This window comes from Octodon degus, unplaced genomic scaffold (genome assembly GCF_000260255.1).
Source record: "Octodon degus isolate 3935 unplaced genomic scaffold, OctDeg1.0 scaffold00143, whole genome shotgun sequence".
In the NCBI taxonomy this organism is placed as follows: Eukaryota; Metazoa; Chordata; class Mammalia; order Rodentia; family Octodontidae; genus Octodon; species Octodon degus.
In genome coordinates, this window is record NW_004524719.1 from 6113093 (window position 1) to 6131229 (window position 18137).

The window sequence follows — 18137 nt, forward strand, 5'->3', positions numbered from 1 at the left end:
TGTACTAAAATTATTGCCTATATGAATGATTCAGCCCATTTTTAAAAGCACATCAAGAATGAAGATCGTGATAAGGTTCGCAGTTTGCGATCATCCTACTTGAATTAAAGAAGCTATTTTGAAGAAAGAAAGGTTAATGTGAAGACAGATGATAAAACATTGTTGCATAAATTAGGCAAAAGATTACAGTAAGTTTCTTACTGTATAGAGATGTTATCTACAGAAAGTATCTTCAAACTGACAAAATATAGAGATGTTATCTACAGAAAGTATCTTCAAACTGACAAAAGTCAGAAGAATTATTAAGAGATATATTATAGTGTTGTATTTAAAGAACAAGTGTGAAAGATGGTATTTTCAGTTTTTATTTATTTAAAATTGATAGAATCAGTTTATCTTGGGAAAATTTTAAATGGGAAAATGTGAATTGTACATTTACTCACTGAATCTGACATGGTTTTGAGGTATCCAAAGTAAGATAGATAAGATTAAGACAGTTACTCATAGCTGATCAAAGAAGAAGGTATATATGCTTGGAAGCTATATACATTTTCAAAGATATATAGATATAAATATAGGTATAGATAGATTTGATATAGATGTAGACATAGACATAGACATAGATATAGACATAGACGTAGACATAAATATAGATGTAGATATAGATAATCTATGAGCTTAAGTATGACAAGCAGGCAGAATAAGAATAGACTTTAGGACTGATTGCTGAAAACTTTCCAAGTTAAGATTATTAATTTTGAAGAGATTTGGTTCTCATTTAACATTTGAAGGTATTTGAGATTTAATTTTAAATCATAAATTGTTGGTTATTCAAGCAATTCGCAGCAATTTATAGTTGTAAAGTTAATTGAAAAATACTTTTTCTGAAAATACATTTACTTGAATATGGTAAAACACCTTTTCAATTAGGAATGCAGCTATCAAAAGGTTAAATCTAGTTTCCAAGAGTGGATCTTTTCATGAAAGAAATAAAATTTTTATATTAAAAGAAATAGTACAGAAGTGTACTCAATATGTATATTTTATTTAAGAATTATTGCACATATATTTGTCTGTACAAGTGGGAGTTCAGACAATGTATGCTATATGAATGGTTTCATGCAATACAGAGTCAAAGAATGTTGGAAAAAATTTCAATCCTAGTTATAAAAATAATAAATCACTTTTTAAAAAACAAACAAATAAAAATCAATTTGGTGATTACCCTGCCTGTGGTGTCAAACTCCGTTCACAGCAAAACTGCGAATACGCCCTGAAGTCAGACTTCTCCACAATCCTTAGGACTCCCCTGGTTGCTGAGTGGCCTTTGGTCACGTATCCATATTTGGCCTCCTCCCATGATGCCCTGTGGGTGCCTTGGTGAGGCCAATATCTAAGTCATTTTATTTCATACACACCACAACCTAAATCTCTTTCTGTAGAGTAAAAGCCATTGAACCATGGTTTACTTATGTTTACTCTGGTGCATTTTGCTCTAGGAAAGTCTGCAATAATTCATATTTTCTTGTTTTTTTGAGCCCCTAAGTGCTTTGCAATGATCTGTCTACTGTTGCAATGAACATCGATCAAAGATTGTACACACTCGTGGGCTTTTTGCTTCAGATTTGGTCAAACTGAAGGTTGAAAATACAAATCAAAGAGCAAAAAAGAAAATATGCTTTTTAGATGATGAATTTCAGCACTATTCAGGATGCCTTAACTGTAATTTGATTACTCTTTATGTTCCTTGCCCTCTTCTTCCTTATTCATCTTTATCATCTTATAATTTTCAGACAAAAAACCACTTGATTTTAGAATGGATTTAGATTGAAGCTATAGTTTAGAATGACCCAAATAAAAATCATCATTTTGAAACTAGAATCCACTAATATGAAGAAAATTGTTCAATGGTATAGGTGGATGCAGAAGTTATAAAAACTATTTAAAGAATAACGAGAAGTGGCAAATATGTCCTTGTGCCATCAGTGCTGCGAATTCTTTAACCTAACTTACCTTACAAATGTAAAGTCCTGATCACTGAGCCTGAGCTCATAGCAGCAGCTTTACCCAACCATCTGGCCAGTGCTGATACACATAGATCACTGCATGAGGCCTAAGGAGCCACGCGCAGGGCTGCAAATCCCGAACATCACGGGAGACACAGGAGCAAGTGTGGCTCCTTGAATTGTAAATCTAACATATCTGCTAAATTCATCAGTGTATAATGGTTGAAAAGCACTGATTACTGAAATGAAATATATTTGCTCATTTCACAATTACTAGAACTCTGAGATAAGGACTACAATCAGTTACGTTTCCAGATAAGCAAGTGTACAAAAGAAGACTTTTATTTCATCAAACTGTCAGAATCCTTTGTTTAGAATCTGTGCTTTCCTTAAGATAGGTTTTGTATTCAGATGAGATATTACTGTTGTTTTTAATCAGAGTTCATCACAAAATTGAAGTTAAATAAAACTAAGAATCACTGAACAGATAACTGGTGAAAATGTGGTTAATTATAAAAATACTGCCCAATACTACTTTTTTCATTTGAATACATTATTTCATAAATATATATTTAAACCAAAGATCTGTTGTCATGCACAACAAAATTCATCTCATGTGAAAGCACAAAATACTATTCCATAGAGATAACATGATACATGCAATTCTTTTTTTTTTTCTTTTTGAGACAGGGTCTCACTGTGCAGTTCAGGATGTCCCTGAGCTCACTTTTCAGCCCAGGCTGGTCTCCAACTCTTTTGCCTCAGCCTCCTGAGTTACAGGCATGTGCCAGCATATCTGGATCACATGCTGGAACATTAATAAGCTAATTTAATATTATAATTATGTGCACGGTGATATGTTAATTTAGGCACAGTTAATGTTCTGACTTCTGCTTAATTCTTGGGGTTTTTGATGGACTCAAGTAGCTGTCTATGGAACTGTTCTGGGATAGCAGAGCACAGAGCATCCAGAGACCCCGACCCTCTCCTCATCGTGACAAAAATTCTCTACCTCCCTTCAGAGATGGTGAGAGAGGTGCCGACTGTTGTGGTGTCTGGAGATCATTCGTATGACAGCGGTCACATTTGTACCACCACAAATTATAAGCTGCAAAACTTGTGCTACCCTATTTAAACAATTATTTGTAAATTTTTGATATTTTGTAGTAGTCTTTACAAGACAAGAGATATTACCCTGGACAGAGGCTGTGGAATTATGTAAAGCAGGAGAGCTGCCTGTCTCTGATAAGGAGTGACATATTTATAATGTAATGTCCTCTGATTCTAATGTTAACATTAGTATGATTTATATGATTTCTCAAGTAGTTTCAAAAAGGTTTTGAAATTGTGAAACCTTAAAGATAAATAAAATGTTAGCATTGGTTTTCTTAAATCAGCTAGCAAATTATTACTAAATAACTACATTGTAACTACAAGAGATAAAGGACTGTGGTACGAGCTCGTTTCAGAAGTAATGGAAAAACACAATTTTGTGATATTTTGCTAAGTACTGCTGCATTTGAGAAGTCTCCCTAAAACTCAAGCACGCAGAGGTTCTTTACGTTTTGAACCAGGCTATGTTTCGGTGTGGGTCGGTGATGATATTGTGTTGTGTGTATTTACCATCTGAGTTTAAGGTAAGCATATGACTAACATAAAAACATCACAACTCATGATTTGAGAACCAAGTAACCTATCAGATTAGTAACTAAGAAGAATATATCAAAAGAAAGACACAGAAACAAAGAGAAAGAGAGAATATGGATATCATGAGATTCAAATTTTGAACCAAATGTCAAAGTTTCCAAAGGAAGTAATGAACGTACATGTTATGGAGTTGGCAAGATACATACCCACATCTCTTAGTACCTGACGCATCCTGATATATGTGTGTAAACATAGTCTAAAGTATCTTAATATAAAACTAAGATTACTTAGGAAAGAAGACAAACATAGAAACAAGTTCAAGTTAGTTAGATTGTTTTGTTGCTAACAAACTCAGTTGTTTTAAGAAGAGAGGAAATGCAGGTTTGTACGTCCTGAGAGGAACTACAACTTATGATTTATCTGCAGATAAATTTTCTCCCTAATAATTAAATATTATTATAAGTTAAAGTGATGTAATATATGTAAAGCTCTGGCTTGTACTTATTTCTGCCTTTTCAATGCATCATTTATGAAGTATTTTAACATACATCTTTATACTTGTCTCATAAACATAAGGTGACTGATCAATACTTAGAAAAAATTAATAATCATTTGGCTATTTTTTATTCATGCTATAATATATGTAATTGTATTACAACTTCTGGGAAATGCTTAGACTTCTCCCTAAGAAACACAAAATTTGCAACGTTAAAACTTATTTCTTAAACATTAATAATCATACAAAATCTCATATGGCTTTGTTTTAAAATGTTTTCACATTCAAAGTGATAAACTATGCAAATCACAAAATACATTTATTCCCTCTTTATCACAATTATCTAACATTTTACAATTATCTAAAATATATTCACAAACCTTTGAAATTATTTAAAAACCCAAATTTTCTTATCTTACTAGTATGCAAAAAAATTCTAATATTTAAAGTGTCTTACTATGAAATTCTTTATTGATTTTTTTGTTGTTCAAACTTGTGAAGTATTTCTGTAAAGAGTAAAGTAGATAAATCATGTTTGTTAATAAAGATTTTGAAACTCTGTTTCTTATTTCAGATTTAATATTTATAGTAAGAACTTTACATTTCTGAAGATTCATTATCTACATATTCATTCATATATATAATTATATATAAATTTTAACAGTGTAAATCTGAAATGATTTAATTAAATATTTTGCCTGAAAATATTTGAAACACTGTCATCACTGCTACTGCAATCCCATTTTATTTAATTTAATTTTTTTTTTAATTTTAGGGAAGGGTCTCCAGGGTGTTCAGGGTCTCTCTACTAGATCAGACTCATAGTGACTGCCTGTTTACAGCCTCCTAAGTGCTGCGATTACAGGCGCGCACCAACGTGCCCAGGGTCAATTGCCCTCTCATTGCGTCCCAGAGGTGAGGATGGCACGGCTGCCCTGGGGATCGAGCCGCCTGCCCCTGAGCCTGCTTGAAAGTTCTTTAATCTGATGAGCTATTTGGCCAGCCCATTGCCATTCTATTGTTTTCATGCATCTTATTTTGAGTGGGTGATATTTCCTTTGGCTAGAAATTTCCTTTGTGTATCTTCCACTGGAAAATGATTTTCAGTCCTACGTTCTTTTTATTTCTCAGTTGTAATAGGTTCTCATAGCATAACAAATCTCCAAGCACTCAGCATCTTTCAAAAACACTACTTTTTCTGAGGAAGGAGAACATGCCTTCCTTGTTATTTGTTCAGTACCTAGCAGTGCTGCAGTCATGGTGCAGGCTTGGGTTTCTGTTGTTTGTTTTGCTGTTTTTTTTTTATTTTGTTCTTGGTGGTTCATTTTCTTCTGTTGCTATATCCTTTACATTTACAGCATCCTCCTTCAATTTATCTCCTTATTACATCTTCCCATAATCAGCAAGAAGAAATCATATAATACCTTCAGCACTTTTTCTTAGAGCTACCTTCAAGGTAATATTTCATAAATTCATCATTCTGTAAAACCATAAATGAAGATTTTTCTGAGATATTTCAACTATATCAGGAAGGATCCCACTTCCTCAAGTTTTCCATATCACAGTCCTCATTTCTTTTTGAGCCCTTGATGTCCTCAATATCCACATTCTTATTAAACATTTCCTAAATGATTTATCTGTTAGTCCACTGCTCCGTTTCAAAGTTGCTCTAACACTGAAGGTAATTGTTACAGCTACACTCCATTTCTTAATACATTATAATTTTTTTGAGACAGGGTTTTGCTATGTAATTTAGATAGGCCTTATATTGGGGAATTGGTCTAGCCCCCAATCTCCTAAAACAAGTTACAACAAAGGCTCAATTAAAGAGACATGTGGCATGGTTTTGGACATCCCAGGAAGGTCAGGGCTCCGTCAGGAGTGTCTGGGAGTAAAGACCAAGAGTCACCTAGAACATCATATTTATTGAGCCCTCATAGATTTGGGAGGACTACAGTAAAATGAGAGAGCACTGGAGTCAAAAGTCCCTGTGAAAATGACCAGAGCCCTGAGGAAAAAAGGCAGTAAATCTTGCCAATTACGAGAAGTGTTTGATCTCAGAGACTGGCAGCTTTGTTGACCTGGAGGAGTGTCACCAGCTGTGACAGTATCCTGACTTCACTGCATTGTGACTGAGCTAATCCAGCACACACAGAGGTCTCCTTATGGTCAGAAATTTATCCCTAACACAGTCTGGTCTCAGACAGACTATAGCCCACTATGAAGTCTGGGCTAACCTCAATCTCACAGCGATCTGCCTGCCTCAGCCTACTGAGTGTCATGTGACATCAAACCTGGATTTACCATTCCATTTCTTGTCCCAGAGTCTACGCTAGCCTTTTGTTTCTCTGTACCAAGTTATATATATATATAGTTTAGTTTGCCTTGGTCACCTATTTAGACTTCACAGGTCACAGTCATTAATATAGAATAGGCTTAATTTTCATTGCAGAAAAGTCCTTTTCCAATTTACCTAGAATGATGGCAGAATTTACATTTTCCTAGTTGTGTGTGGCAAAATTCTCAAAAATGTGTAGGCTACCTCTTTTGCTAAAGGAAGTTCCCCATAGCAGTGTGTCTCTGATACTTAACTCTACTCCATATTTCTCAAATCATTAATTGGGTTTACCCTATTGAGGATAATCACATTTTTGATAGTTCAAATTCATATTGGGGCCAATTCATTTATTTATTTGTTTTTTTTATTTATTTAGCTATGAACTTGGTTGCTACCAGGCCTCACTATGCAGCTCAGTCTCATGGTGATCCTCCTGCTTTCTGCCTCCCCAGCTCTGGGATTACAGGCATGTGCCACTACACCCAGACTCTGGCAGGTTCAACCAGACCTGGGGGTGGTGCTGCACTTACCTAAGCTTGCCTAAGGGGGTGCTGTAGTCTGCTGAGCTATCTCACATTCCCTTGGGGACAGGTTAGATTGGGGACAATCTAAAACTATCAACCCCTTTTTGTTTTCCAAGAAAAAGTGTATAATCATGAAAATGGTATTCCACATGATTGCAGACCCTACTGTCAAGGAAAAGGGATTATACAGGAAATAAAAATCTTGGGTGGAATTGCAAACATCTGCCCTCCAAATCAGATGAAGTTTCACTTCCTTTTTACCTTTGTTCTGTGTTCTCCCTCAGTCCTCTGACTTCTTATCTTATAGTCCTTGAAGAATTATTTGACGGTACAAAAGTGTATTCATTTCTTGATATTTTTCATGAATCTTAGTTAACACTCTGCACTCTCATATCCTTCATCTAAGAGGTAAAGATAATTCAGTTCAAATCCTCATCTTTCACAAGGAAGAAACAGCAGTAGTTATCATTATATACTGGTTGTAGGTCATATTAGTTATAGAGAAAGCGACTAATTTTGGCATCATTTTACAGGCAGGTGACATATATGGTCATTTGCTAATTTTCTCCCTTCAGTCTCCCCTTTGTCTCTCTTCCTTTAAAGCTAGTGCTGATGTATTCAGTGAAAGTGCTTCATATCTTCAGTAATAAACCAGATAGCATCATTCTTTATAAAAGACACAGGTAGGAAAAGGCGGCAATGTCTATCAGCAGAAGAACGGATGAAGGCACCATACAATATTTATGAGCAGATAAGTAGCAAAGGAAACATCATAGAGGAATCTCTTGCACAATATGTGTAGGAGAAAAGCCCAAAACATTTACATAAACATTCTTGTGGAAACCCTAGCCATATAACCAAGGTGAGCTAATTTTCAAGTTTAAAATGAATATAACCCTGGAAGGAGTTAGGCATTGTGATAATAATTTGAAGGGAAATTTTAGGATGAAGTTGATGTTTTAATATTTTATCTGGATTTTTTTTCTGATTATCTGAAAAAACACTGAACTCTGAAATCAGAGCCATTTAAATCTCTGCGTGTAATTTGTACTTAAACAAGTGCTTGAAACACTGATAAAATCAATTTAACCACAAAGTAACTTATGATGTTAAATATACCCAAATGAAAACAAAAATAAATGTGCTCACCTGTGTGAAGATATGTGATTTTTTTAAATGATAGCTTTATACACTCAGGGATTTTGACGATTCAATCACTTTAATTATAAATCAGATTAAAATTGAGGACTACCTATACACTCCTACACAGTGGCACTTAGTGTATTCTCTGGAATGAAGCTGTCACTTTTATTTCCCTCAGATCAGGTAGAAAAGGAATTTCTGCCTGGGGGCACTTTGTGCTGTCACTTTCATTTTTGCACAGAGTTTTAGGTTTATTGTGCTCAAACTGTTATATCCCTGAAGCACCTCTGCATATTTTAGGTCAGTAGTTTTTATCTCTATCATTATTGGGTACAAGAAGTAAATCATTATTTAAATGATAGAACCTTACAATTTGTCCTTTGTGTACACAGTCATAAATAAATTTTGGTATATTTTATTTAAATCAGGGATAAACTTTTCAAAAGTTTTTTTGTCATACCATTTATTTACATTGAATGAAGAGATACCATGACCATAGTTAAGAAATTTGATTTAAATTCAATTGTGACATATTGTGAGAATGACATCAATTTTTATATAAAAATCTTCATTGTGCTTTCTTGAGAAATCATAGTAGGCAGATATTTATTTTGTGCACGGAAACAGATTCCTTTTGTTCATGATGGATTTCATTATTCACATAGAGATGCTGTATGTTAAGAAAAATTAAATATGCGTTTGAATAAAGCTGTGGTCCCAGTATCAGTAATTATCTTTTTAGTCCATGAACTTGTACTTTTTTCTACCGGTTCAGCATGGATTTCTTTATTTTCTCATTTCACAACTGCACCAGGGTAATACCATTCATTTCAAAATTTTATCAAATCTGTACATAGATTCCTGATGCAGTATAATTTTTGAACATTGCAGCAGGGCATGTTGAATTTGTAGTCAACAATTTAAGGTAGGCATCAGAGGTTATTTGGACAAAACCTGTAAAGAGCAGATTCACCTCACTAGCACCCTTGTTTAATGCATTTCTTATCTATGTAGACGTCAGTAATCTCTAATATGTCAAAAATGTGATATTTTATATCCTCTTATCCAGAAAATTTATTAAAGTGCCATATTAATTGTTTTCCTCACCAAAATTAGTCAAATTCATCAATGCTTTCTTGATTTCAGGCATCATTCTTCAGCACCCTTTCTCTTGTTCAAGTCTCTAGTAATTTACAGCCCAACTTATTCTCCTGTAGTTCAGTCTTTATATTTTCCCATTTCACTTTTTTTCCCTAATTTTCTTTTGTATTTTAGGGAGGGGTCTACAGGGTATTCAGGGTCTCACTACTAGATCGGACTTGTAGTGATCTGTCTGTTCACAGCCTCCCAAGAGCTGGGATTACAGGCGTGCCTCACCATGTCCAGTCTCAGTTGCCATCTCAGTGCTTCACGGCAGCGAGGCCAGCATGCCAGGCCTGGGGATCCAACCCCCAGCCCCTGTGCCTGCTTGCAGGCACTTTAATCCCCTGAGCTATTTGGCCAGCTCCTTTTTCACTGTTTACTATTCTTCAAGATATCTTCAGTCACCCAGAAGAGAAAACAGTTAAAACTTAACATGAGTCTTACTTCCTTCCATTTGCCTGCTGACCAACAAGAAAACTCACGGCTTAGTCTTCCTGATCAGCACAAGAATCCTTCAAAATGGAGTCATCTTCCACTTCTGCAAATGACCTCTGATCTTCCTTTGATACCTAAGTCTTTATAAACATTGTTTTTTTTAAAGGCATGCGTGTATAGTGCATGCTTACAACCTTTAGCGGTGTAGGCCTTGTAAGTAATGCATGTGATGCCTGTTTCTTCCCCTTTTCCTTCCCCCTCCCATCCATCTCTTGGGTCCCTGTCCCTTGCTGTATGTGTTGCAGTACACAATGTGTCCTTTCTTTGTGCTTAGTAGGTTCACGTATGTTATATGTCTTAATTCTCTTTGTCATTTTTTGTCCCTCTTCTCCCTCCACTTCTTAATTTTCTTTCCCTTTGAGAAAGATCTGTCTCCATACTTCCTATTGGGTATCATTTATTTCACTATTTATGTATTTATGTGCTGTCATAGAGGAGAAACTATGCAATATATAATCTTGTGTGTCTCATTTACTTTACTTAAAAATATGGACCCAAGATGCATTCATTTTCTAACAAGCGGCTCAAGTTTATCTTTATGGTAAAGTACTACTCCATTCTGTGTAAACACAAATAAGTATTGTTGTTCATTCATGTGTAGGCAGATGTACAGGCCTTTTTTAAGACTCAGCTATTATGAATTCTGCACCTGTAGACATGGACATGCATGGTTCTCTTAAACTTCTGGGAAGATACCTAGAAGGGAATAGTTAAAACAAATGGAATTTCTAGTTTCATTTTTGAGGAATTTCTGGACTGTTTCCTGAACTAGCTTTACTAGTTCACATTCCTCCTAGGAGTGTAGATGGGTTCCTTCCCCCCAGTTGTCTCTCCAGCATTTATTGTTACCTGATTTCTTGATGATGGTGATTCGTACTGAGTGAGATGGAACTTCAATATTTTGTTAATACGTATTTGTCTAATGGTCATTGATGTACCTCTTTCATGTATTTATCAGTTATTTGTACTTTTATGAAGTGTTTATTAATTTTATTTGTCCATTTTTGGTTTGTGTCTTTTATTTTGCTATGTCTAATTGCTGTGAATATTTTTATATATTCTACATACGAATTTTCTGTCTCAGCAATTAGTGGCAACATTTTTGCCAGTCTGCAGGCTGTCTTCTGCACTTGGTTTGTTGTTGTTTTGCTGTGCAGGAGACTTTTAAATTTAATTTAATTTACATAATTAATTAATTTAATTTTTTGTGGTACTAGGCATCAAACTCAGGACCTTGTACTTGCCAAGGAAGCACTTATTCCACTGAGCTATCTCTTCAGCCCGGAAGTTTTAATTTTATATGAACCATTAGCTGATTCTTGGAGGCATTTCCTGTCCAATCAAGAATCTGTTCATGGGGGGGCCTGGGAGATGGCTCAGTAGAGTAAGCGCTTCCCTGGCAAGCGCAAGGGTCTGAGTTCAATCCCCAGTTCCGAAAAAAAAAAAAAAAAAAGGATATTTGGCCAAAAAGAATCTGTTCAGGAAGTCCTTGCCTACACCTGTGGTTTCAAAACTTTTTAAAATGTTTTTGTTTGTTTGTTTGTTTGGTACATGGCCTCACTATGCAGTTCTGACTCGTAGTGATCCACCTGTTTTCAGCCTCTTCAGCAGCTGGGATTATTGGCGTGCGCCACCATGCCTGGACTAGTTTCAAGAATTTTAACCACATTGTCTTCTAGCTGGTCAAGTTTTTCTGTTTGACATTTAGACCTTCATCTGTTTTTATTTCTGTTTAGTACATAGGGGACATACAGGTCTATGTTCAGTCCTTTTCCTGAGGGATAGCTTGCCCAACACCGCTTACTGAAGGGACTATTTTTTCTAGTGTACATTTGAGATCCATTTGTCAAAGACCAAGCAGCTGATGAATCTTAGTGTTTGCCTCTTCTGTACTTTTTCCTAAAACTCTTTCCTATTTCCTAATGTGAAATATCAGTTACTGCTCAATATCTCCTGAGTGTAATGTGGAAAATCTCTGAAATTTTTAAAAGTACTTTTTTTGTCTTCACTATTTACCAAGCTACAGTGAGACGAATCAAATAAATTTCGAATATTTACAGTCAGTAGATATGAAACTGTAACTTCTCAGAGTTTAGCATGAATTTTTAAAAATATTTATTGAATTGACCAAATCAACATTAATGATTTTACAAACCATCTTTGGAATAATTCTAACCTATTATATACTTAAATGCATTCTAAGAATGAGGCCAACTTCTGAGACTTAAATTTGTGTTGACATTTTTTAAAGATTTAATCAGGGCAAACTTAAGGTTGATACTATAATTAACAACATTTTGAAAAGCCATTTTACATCTTCAATAAATAAAACATACAGCATCTCCACATTCAGTGAAAAGCAAACCATTTACATTTCACATGGTACACAACCTTAATTGTGTTGTTTACTTACATAAATTTTTTGGCTGTATCCTTGTTGTCATATGGTTTTTCCTACAGAATATGCTTTTGTGGTGAATGATAACTATAATTTTACTTAGATGTGTCTAGCACAGCAAAATTTTCCAGACATAATGTGACAGATTTCTTAAATGCTAAACTTGTCTAGGAAGGCATTATATAGTATGTGTGCTGTATTGTGGCTTGTCAGTTTAGTGAGGGTTTCTCTCTGGTCTTAAAATGAGAATTACCTTCCTCAGAAATATCTTCTGGCCAGAAACAGGCACAAAATTGAGGTGTGGAACATAAAATTAACAGGTTTTCCTCCTTAAGAGTGCATGTATCAGAAAGAGTGAATCACACCCACATAGAAGTTTGCAGCAAGTTTCTCCTTCACTTAGTATTCTTGCATTTGATCGTCACTATGAGGTGCAAAACCTTTGCCTTTCGCATCTGAGAGTTGAGGTTCCCTGAGTAGAAATCTATTCTACAAAATAAAGTCTCCTTGTTAGGAACATAAAGAGTAATATCTCAGCTTCATATTCTTTTCTTTTCTTGTCTTACATTATATAATGGAAAATTTGTTACTAGATGGAAGTCTATGTCAAAATACAATTGATTATTTTAACCAAAACTCACACCAATACATAAGAATAACATTATTCTTTCAAAATGTGCTTTTGAATAAAATTATCATGTGCCTTATTATTTGTGTTATCCACCTGAATGTAAATTCTCTGTGATCTTTAATTTTTTACTGGTGTTTATTACAATACAAAAAGATAATCAGCTTATCTGGTTGAAGGTCCCATTCAACCCACCTATTCTCTTCCTGGTTATTTTTCCAGAATGTGGTATGAAGGCATCATACCGCAGGACATATGTACACCTATGTTTACTGCAGTGCAATTTCCATAGCTGAATCTTGGAAACAACCCAAATGCCCATCAACTGAGGAATGGATAAAGACGATGTGGTATTTTTACACAATGGAATATTATTCAGCTATAAAACAGGACAAATTTGAGGTTTTATTGGTAAATGGATGCAATCAGAGACCATACCCTCAAGTGAAAAAAGTCAGACATACGTGTGCGGAGTACTGTCTCCTCAGTGTGAGAACCTGATAGAGAAAATAAAATCTGAAGGGAACAGTAGAAACTGGGAAAGGGGAACAAACCTGCTCAAGTGGCATATCCTGAGGTGAGAAGGAGAGGAGGGGAGTAGGGAAAAGAGATACGTGTATGTGTAAGCAGGATGGCTGGGCAACTGTGCTACGGATTTGTGCTGGTCTGTGGAAAGGAAGAGTTGGCAGCTACTTTGTTTTGTCTCCTTTTTTCAGTTTTCTGATGTTTTTTTCTGCTTAATTTCATATATATTTATATATGACATATAACATATATCATATATATAAATTCATATCATATATATTATATATAATTTCATATATATGATATATAATATATTATATATAATTTCATGTACATGATATAATATATATATATATATTTCATATATGATATATAATATATATTATATATAATTTCATATATGATATATATTATATATTATATATAAATTCATATATATATGTATATATATATATATATTCTTCTGATTTTGCATATAAATATCAGGTGATATGAACAATTAATTTGAACCCAACACAGGGTTCAAATTACAACAAAGTCCATGAAACTCATATAATTTTTTTGTGAAAATCTGTATTATTTACAATTTTTCTATTTTAAACTATTTGTAGTCTCTTTTAAATCAGAATTTTTAAAAAAATTCTTATGGCTTTAATAAACTTAAATAAAAATTTAATTAAACTATTTTCTCTATGATTTTTATGGGTGTAAAGAATTAACAGTTTGGGCTGGTGCCGCAGGGCACCACCGTTCGATCCCTGTACCACATGCCACGTCAGGCTACCCTGAGCACAGGCTGAGCTGGCAAAAATAAATAAATAAATAAATTAATAATAAAATAAAATATTAAAAAAGAATTACCAGTTAAAATGTTCAACCCTCACATTTAAAGTTTTATGGTAAAGATAATGTTGTAGTTACATAATAGTTTCTTTGTGTCCAGAGTATGCAAAAAATGTATACTGACCACAGAACTCATTATGGGTATTTTTTCTTCAAAGGAATAACATAGCATTGTATGAACATACCAAAGTGTACATTTAATAACATAACAAACATTCCTGTGCAAAGCAACAAGATGTAGTAATTCTTACAAATGTGTTCAATGTATTTTACAATATAAATTTTATACATTTTTGAAGCAAAGTATGGAGGTACAACCTATAATTTCACAGTCTTGGAATTTGATACAGAAAGATTTCAAGTTTGAGTCCAACCTGGACAAGTTGCATGACTGTATCTCATCAAAAAAACTAAATCTCTCTCTGTCTCTCTCTGTCTCTCTCTCTGTCTCTCTCTCTCTCTCTCTCTCTCTCTCTCTCTCTCTCTCTCTCTCCTTTTTTTCTCCCTCCCTCTCTCTGTCTTTCCCTGTCTTTTTCTAACTGTCTCTGTTTTTCTCTTACTCTTTTTCTCCCACTGTCTCTGTCCCTCTCTGTATTTCTGTCTCTCTCTATTTTTCTGACTCCCTGTTTCTCTGTCTCTGTCTGTCTGTCTTTCTTTGACACTCTGTGTCTCTTTGTCTCTGTCTCTTTCTGTCTGTTTCCCTATCTCTGTGTATGTGTGTCTCTCTCTGTCTTTCTTTTCCTCTCTGTCTCTCTCTTTCTCTATTTCTCTGTCTCTGGGGAAATATATTTATATATAGATACAGATACAGATATAGATCTCTCATATATGATGGAATGCAGCTTAAGTGTAATTTTGGTTTCAATGCAAGTACTACTAAAATAGTGTACACAGAATTGAGTCTTTCTTGGTAGCTCATCATTTCCCTTATCTCCCTTTCATCTCTCTGTCATTCCTAGTAACTCATGCAAAAACCCCACTAATAATGAGTGTTTTGTGTGTTCCTTGATAAGATGGTAGTAATTTAAGTGTGGAGTGATATTGTTAGACTATCTGGAGTTTATTATGTGCTTCTGAACTTTAAATACTCTTCATCATAACATCGATATGTCACTAATTGCTTGCTGGCATCAATAATGAGTTTCAGAGCTTGTATTGTAATTATTCCAGTATTTCAATTTATAACTTTGAGTATGTTGGACTATCCTAATGTCTGGATATTCTGATATTGGATATATGCTGCATTCTTCTACAATGGATACTGCAATGTTTCTTTGTGGCATCACAAAGTATGCTGAAATTCCTTTGGCTGTATTTCTTGTGCAAGTTTGCAAGCAGTGTATTGTTGTCCAGTGTCTACATATATATGTAGGATTTCTACAGCATTCATCTGAAAGTTCAATTTGTATTAGCAAATTGCTTTCCACAATAGGCCACAGCTTAGTTTCCCAGGTGTGCGTGTATAATGTTATCTCACACAGCCAGTGTGAATGGCTATTACTTAAAAATAGAAAGTGATGGCCAGGAAGCAGACAAGAGGAATTCTTCTGTGCTGATGGTGGCGTATAAATTTCTACAGTCATTATAGTGAACCTTATAGATGTTTTTCAAATAAATTAAAGTACACCTATAATGTTATCTATCTATTTCACTTCTGGGTGTACATCCAAAATAAGCAAAATCAGCACACCCAAGAAACACTAACATGTTTATTTTGATCACGCAACTATTTGCAATAGCTAAGATAGAGAATCTGCCTAGGTGACCTTCAACATATCTTCAGTAGAGTTTTATTCAGCCCTAAGGACTGAATTCCTGTCACTTGTAGCAGAGGGAATGAACTGGACTTTATTATGTTAAGGGACATCAACTAGATAGTGACAGGCAAGTGTTGCATAGGGTCTTTGTGTGTGGAAGCTAAAGCTCAGTTAATTTAAGGCAAAACGGTGACTAGTGGAGAAGGCAATAGTACAGGATTAGAACGGGGTGTGAGATTAGAGCAGTGCATCCTATAAACATGCATGCAAATAATAAAATGATATCAAATAATTTATATTAATAGAAATTAAGTTCCAACATTATGCAATTTTTGAAATTTCATGTGGATATATGAATCATGTTATTGTGTTATTCTTTATAGTCACCATTATTTGCACCTTCAATTGTGTTTTTAGATAGTAATACTTACAAGTGACATTATTTCTTTAATTTGGCAGAAACATAAGATTATTACTTTTCTAAGGACACTTTTGTCTCTTTTCTGTGTATTTATATCAGTTTATTTATTCAATCAGAAAATATCTACCCAGAAAGTTGCATTTGTGTATATTTATTATTTTGTCATGTTACACTTTGGGGTGGGCACTGACAAGACTGTGGGCCTGTCACTGAGCCACATCCCCAGCATTTTTAGCATATTATGACACTGTTCTTTTTTGGTTCTGTAAAGCTGTTTTTTAAAAATATTTCTGTCTATGTGTGTGCCTGTATATGTGTGTGTGTGTGTGTGTGTGTGTGTGTGTGTGTGTGTGTGTTTGCGAGAAAAAAAAGAGAATAAAAAAACCTTTTCTACTTTGTTCAACCAACACTTCAAATCTGGACTACTGTACCTTAAAATAAAAGCAAGGTGCACCTGAATGGGAGAGAAATTCAATTTGATTTTTCTTTTTTCTTTTTCTTTTTCTTTTTCTTTTTGATACAGGGGATCACTACTCAGTAGAAACGTGTAGTAATCTTCCTGTCTCAGCATCCCTAGTGCTGGGATTATAGGCATGCACCACGGTGCCCAGTTCCAGGGCTGGCAGGGCTTGAGTTATACCAGGGATCAAACTCCGAACCTTTTTCTTGCCAGGCGGGTGCTTATGCTACCCAGATATCTCCACAGCCTGAACATTTGAGTGTTCACAAATCCTTTTACTTTTCTCCTGTTAGTAGAAGTTGTTTTAGCCTTTCAATATGAATTATAACTAAACTCTATGCTGCCACTTTTAAAAATATTTTGCAATCAAATTAAGTCTTAGTTTTCTATTAATTTCCTTTTTATAAAAGTTAGATTTCTCAACTTTAAAGCTTTGATTAACACTTCTTTTTTCTTCATTTATTTTTATGGTACCAGGGATTCAACTCAAGACACTGTGCTGGCCAGGAGGGCGCTTATTCCAGTAGGCTGTCTCCCCAGTGCTATGGACAGTTCTTTGAGGAGGTGGATAAAGTCAGTGTTTCTGCTTTAAAAGCTTCCCTCCTGCACTCTATTAGAAATAAATGATTACCTCAGTAATTTCTCATTGTTTACAAATATTAATATGCAAGTATACTTAAATTTCACCTAATTATTTTTAGTGTGAGTTATTATTTTACTCTTAATTAGCATATTTATCTCTTTATTATGTTTAGGATTCATTTGGATAAATGTTGCTCTACTGAAATAAGTAATTTGGTGAGATTAACAACTCAAGTGGTTTTGTGCTTGACTTCTAGTGAGACATTTCACTCTAGATGATAGGCAGATGGGGCTGGCAAGTTAGCTCAGAAGGCTAAGTGCCTGCTTAGGGAAGCGCAGGGACTCAGCTTTGATCCCTAGCACCACATGTGGTGCTGGCCCCACCTCTGGGGTGCACCCAGCCAGTGACTGCATCCAGGTGTGGTGGAGCACACCTGTAATTCCAGCTCTGGGGAGGCTGAACCAGAAGGATCAATGTGAATCCGAGCTGCATAGTGACACCCTGTACAAGATGCACAAAAAAAATCATAAGTGGATGACTGAATGCCTTTATCTGTTCATTTCAGAATTATTGAATATATAGTTTTGGGGATGAGAGGAAGGGAGAGAGAGGAAGACAAGAAGGCATGACATTGGATCATTTTCTCACCAGTAACTTTGCAGTTTCCTTTTCCAAAGAATCATTTAGAGATTGGAGAGGCATCTCAGTGATAGAGTGCTTCCCTAGAATG